Genomic DNA, 6,000 nt, shown 5'->3' on the forward strand with positions numbered 1-6,000 from the left:
TAGCATTTAATTTGCACACGTGAAAACCAATGGAAAATCAAGTGAAATATTACTAAATATAAATTAGAACTTTGGCTATGTCCACGCAAAATCTATGTTTATATCCACACAAAATCAACTTTTAGAGCGATGTTTTGCTATAAACTCAATAAAATGAGCATTCGATAATAGGGATATTTCTTGGCTCTTAATATTGCCAAATTTGATAAAAAGGAAGTACTGTTAAATATATTATATCAAAAAGAATATCCCTGTATTAATCCTCAGACTAATTCCAAATAAGCATGAAACAGGTGCTGATGGGAAATCGAGTGCTCCAGTGTACATTCTGACACTTAGCTCAAAACCTTGCTTAGAAGAACTCTCTGGGTTCTAACACCATTGACTTTTCCTATACCGTACCTTCCTATAATTTGGTTGCTGTTACTGTTAGTAAAGACTATTTAAAAAAAAATTGGTTTCTCATTAATGTACTCATATTCTGTTGAAGATTTGAGAGCAAAAGAAAATATTCAGTCTTTTCTGCTGTTTCTCTCCTCTTGACCGTTTTTGGATGGGGAATAATTAGAGCTAAAAAACAAAGGATAGAAAGTCTCATCTCTTCCAGGAATTAAGCATTCTGAAATTCCCCGTTTCTCTTTCTGTGTTTATCTGGCAGAGCCCCAGATTCTGTCACCAGTACTTACCCTACACAGCTCCTTACTCACAACTTAATCCAAAGCCTGTTGAAGTCAGTGGGAATCTTTCCCCTGACCTCAGGGGGAATCAGCTCTGCTTATGTAGGCAGAGCAGTTTCAAATTGTTTCCACTGCTGATTACAATATAAGTACTGGTTGAAATCAGGAACCTGTCCTGAGATCCAACACTACAGCTAAGTTGATGACATCTTAAGTTACTGTTATACTGTTTTAGTTAGCTTTAAGAAGCTGCTGTAGTAACAGCTGCCAGAAAAACAACAGATAAATTACTTTTTTCTTCTCTACTGAGAGTAAAGAAATTAGAAACAACTGCACAGCTTCTAAAGACCGTGTCATTAATAACCATCACTGGAGACATTGTAATGATTCTTCTTGTCTTTTGAAATGTTTATGTCAATAATACAAGGTAATTTAGTCATTGTAATTCAGAAAGAAAAAACAAACCCTAGGTTTTGTCTGGAGATTGTTTTTAAATAGTAGAGGAAGTTCTTCTGATGCAAATTTTGAAGACCAGCTTGATAGACACTGTTCTTACTGAATTCATAGAATCATAGAATGGCCTAGGCTGGAAGGGACCTTAGAGATCATTTTAATCCAGCCTCCCTGTTGCCAGGGACGCCACCTGTCGACTAGATCAGGCAACACATGGGAACCGAATGGGAATCGAACCCGCGACCTTAGCGTTGTTAGTGCCATGCTCAACTGACTGAGTAATCTGGGCTGTTTGGACCATTTTGAATCTGAACCAGCTATTTATGAAAACCCTGTAAAAAGTAAGACTTAAGTGCTACTGTCTATTGAACCAAGCAGCACAGAGAGACATTCCAGGCAGACTAGAGCAAATTCATCTCCATTTTCCTCGTTAGCTTAATGGATATATGCATTCAAGTTTGTAAAAACAAAGGATGGCAAATTGAGGAAAAATGTAATGATTGTGAACCCATGGCTTTTAATATTTTTTATTGTTCATTTACTGTAGTGGGCATTATCTCTTACACGCACATTCTCACATAACGTGTGATACATAAAAGCGGTGCTCTGAAAAGTGTGTTTCCAGTTAAACTGTTGAAATGTTTTCAAAAATACTTGTTTGCAATGTATGGAAACCAGGTCTAAGTTTTTTGCAGAATCTTTTCCACAATCATTTCCTTTTGATCTAATAATTTTAATAAACTTAATGTTTATTTAATATTTTTTCTATTTTTCCAATTTAATTTGCTGGTTTCCTTCTGTACCTCCTTCTACCTTCTTCCATCCTTTCTTCTTCTCACTGCCATGACTTATTTCGCCATTTTTTCATTCTGTAGCAGTATTTCCATTTCTCTTCTCTCCATTATGTGGTCCTGTCTCTACCTCTTCAGCACATCTTTGGTTTATCCACACAGTCTTCTTCAACTAATCTATCTTCAACACTTCTATCATTTTCCCCACCTCTCCCTTCTGAACTTCCCACCTGCTGAGATTTCCCCCTTCCCTCTTAATGACCCTGCAGGTGTCTGTCTTCTGCCACCTCACGCACCCACCTTTGTTCTTCAGTAGTGGTTAGGGGTTTGCACTCCTTTGTTTAAATGTGCCTTAGTCGCTAAGATGATGTGTGAAATTCCAGTGCAGGGTGGATCCACTTGCCTATTATTGAGCAAGGAGAAGGTGGAGGGGGAGTGCTGTGTGCCTGGGAGGCAGAAAGATGCCTCGGACCCCTTGTTGTGGTCTGCTGGGCACAGCACTCTCTCCTTATTCTCCAAAAATGCATGAGGCTATAAGGGTAGAGAGGAGATCGGGGAGGAGGGGCAAAGAGTGTTTCACAGGACAGAAAACATAGTACCTGTAGGAACACCCATTCCAAATATCTAAATGCAGCCTTTTATAGTCAGATAATTTAATGATGCACAGAATAACTCTACTAATACGTCAATGTTTCTAGAATACTATTTTAAATGCCCTAAGGTGGTTGTTTGACAGTGGGATGCTAATGCTGCAGACTAACTTCTCACAGGAGGAGTTTGGGGCAGACTTTGCTGCCTTCCCAGCTTATTCAATCCATAAGTTGAATGGTATATACCTAACGTAAGAGAGAGGTCAGCCCTGACCACAGTTCCATACTCTTCTCCACTGGGACTTTAAATATAGATCCCAAGGCAGATGTTTAGTTATGATGTGATGATGGTAAAACCAAGTCATTGAGAACTGAACTCCAGTAACTTAGGACATAAAAGAACCTGTACATTAGATCATTGCTTTAGGGATATATTTGAGGTGCTGAGTCATTAACTCTAACTCATCCACCAAACACCTCTAGTTTGATACATTGCTGACAATATTAATATTGTGAAGTTAATATGCAGCACTAACATTCAACTGTATGAATTTCTTTTCCCATTTGAAAAAATAAATAAGTATGTTCAGGATAGATTAGACAAAGCTTAGCCACAGGAAGACATCCCAACATCATAATGAAAATGGTGAGCTTCAAAAGAATTACTGTATTTTTTTTTAATTAATCTTTGTGGATTATCAAAAAAAAGATCATTAAACTCAGTTCAGATGTTTGCTTACAAGGGATTTATTTGGAATTTGTTCTTTAACCCTCTGCATTCTAATGATTGCCCATTTCTAATGAAAATAAAGTATCAAAATAAGAAAATTAAATGGGAATGAAGGTCAAATATCTTTAAAATTTGGCAGTCTTGAATATTTAAGCTTGTATCTGTATTCACATTATTTGCAGTGTTTTCTCTCTGTCACTGCTTATTGCAATAGATTTCAGAGATTGTGTGTATATAAGCAGTAATTAATATCAGTAATGACAGGAGCAGATTTTCCTTATTTCTTTTTACCTTAGAAGCACAATAACCTTAACATGAGGTATAATGTAACACTTAGAGCATGTGAGTAGTAAAGCTGTCATGATTAGCTAGACCTTAAGGCTGAAACACGAAGCGAGCTACGGGAATGCAGGAGCAGCTCCAGTTCCTGTGTGCTGTGTGAGATCTGTCCTCTCCTCCTGTGTCCTGGTCTTCAGGCAAAGCTTGCTCCTCACTTCAGTAAATAATGGGGGATTTCTTCTCACCAGCTGGAATTTGCTGTGGGCGAGCTATGGGTTCTTGCCATCTTTTTGCTGGGAAACTCAGTCCCACACTTTCTTCACTCCAGGGCTATGATATGGAGGGAGGGATTACTCTATTGGCTACGTTGGCACTTAAACTCCTCCTGGCAGTCAGCGGTACAGTCTGCAAGATTATTTTGTATACCCACATATAAAGTAATGCTTAGGGAAGTAAAATAAACAGTCTCCAGGTGTCAGCAAAAGAGTACAGGAGACACCTATATTGCAGGTAGGACTAGTCCATAGCTCCCAAACAGAAACAGAAAATAGTGTTTAAAAATTAGGAAAAAGTTGGAGGTGAGGTTGGGGGTTTTTTTGTTTTTTTTTTTTCTTTATGGTAGAGGTTTTGACTAACTTTATTCTGTAATACAATGTTTTGAAAATTTTAATACAATTCAGGGAAACGACTGAATATATCTAGGCAATACAAGCTTAGAATCCGTGGTATGGGGCAAGTATTATTAATCATACTGTTTTCCAAAATACATGAAAAATATAGATTTCTAATACTTTAAATGGTATGTCATAATTTTACATTTAAGCAGATCTTAATATAGAGTTAAGTTGAATTTAGAATCTCTAATTAAAACAATTCTGCCATCAAATAATTGTAAGTGAGGGAAGTGAGGGGAGAAGGGACAGGGAAAGGAGGGTGAAGCAGAATAGGAAGAAAAGAAGGGGAAAAGGAGGGTAGGAAAAAATATAATAGTAAGAATGAAACATCAAAATTTCCCACAGGATTAAATGCAACATATTTTCTTTTCTCCTTGCATAGTTTTTGGTGACTTTTCAAACCATGATTTTGAGTTAGGGAAATAGACATTCCTGATTTCTTTCCCCTTCCCCACAAAATTTTTCCAGGTCTTATTTATTCATCATGAAGAAATAAACAACCTCAACTGTTTTGCTTATGCACATGCCCCATAGTTTAAGTGAGTTACGAATAAGTGAGTTCAGTTCTTGAGTGTTAGGAAATTTTACTATGTTTTATTCTAAAAAACTGAAGAAAATGCATAAGCTTTCAAGGAGGATCTAAAAGATTTTTAAAACTATTAAGTGCCACTTGGACTATGACAATTTATAGGCACATCTAACAAACTTAGCCTTAATTACCCTTCACTAAATGGGAAATTCATGTAACTACACATTTACATTGTAGTATAAGTAGGTGCAGTCTTGCTTCTATGATAAGAGTCACGGTAGTGCTTAAAAAGAAATAAAATAAAAGAAATTGAAAAATAAGTGTCTAGCTCAGCTTTCACAATGCATGTTCAGCTGGTGGGCTAGGTCTTCTATTACAATTCTGAATTAAAGTTGACTATAAAATTTTGGTGTCTGTTTCTTCACTGCTGACTCCCTTCCCTTGTTCTGCAGCTGATCTGTGGAAAGTCACCACTGACACCTCTCCTCATCCCCTGCAATCATAAAAAAGATATTCCTATTCCAGCATCGTTCTCTTAATGGGTCTGTGCCTTTGCTTTTCAGTTTTTTTAGCTGTATTTTTAAAAAATATATATGTTCTGCCTGTGAAAAGAAAAGAGAAGATAGAAACAGGAGGTCTGCAGAGTCCTAAAGCATCTTGAAAAGCCCAGGTATGGCTGATGCAAATATATATCTGTCTAGTGATTCTGGACTCATTTTTGCCTCATCTAGCAGTATTTCTTTGAGTAAATAAATTTTAACCTGCCTCAGATAAGCTGTTTGCCTTCACAGCTTTTTCTTCTTTAGTTGCAGGTCCTAACAAAGATGTTGTATCAGTGTCAGGTCAAGCTGGTGTAAAATATGATGGCTTAATTGGATGTTCTGGAGTTAGATAATCCAGTTTCAAGAGGAGGTCAGTGAGCTGGACACAATTAGAAAGTAGCCACATAACATTATATATTGTGATATATTTCTCACCACATCCTCCCTCCTCAAGGTCCCAGCTTTATTCACTGCTAGGAGGCTATACATATTCCTGCAAGAATCAGGATTATTTGTAGAGCCTGAGGTGCTTCTTCAATGTGCACAGTACCTGCAACCAGCGAGAAAGAGGGAACACATGGGAAGAAGTTGAAGACAAAAACTAGCTAAGGAAGCTATGAAGAACCGGTTCCTGCCAGTGCCATAGAGTTTTTTAAATTGAAAAAAAATCATTACAATATGCTGTATTTCCACTTCCCTATTAGTTTTTACTGTGAGGAAGCCTGAGCTCAGCAG

The sequence above is a fragment of the Apaloderma vittatum genome, unplaced genomic scaffold (genome assembly GCF_000703405.1).
Source record: "Apaloderma vittatum isolate BGI_N311 unplaced genomic scaffold, ASM70340v1 scaffold6307, whole genome shotgun sequence".
NCBI lineage: Eukaryota > Metazoa > Chordata > Aves > Trogoniformes > Trogonidae > Apaloderma > Apaloderma vittatum.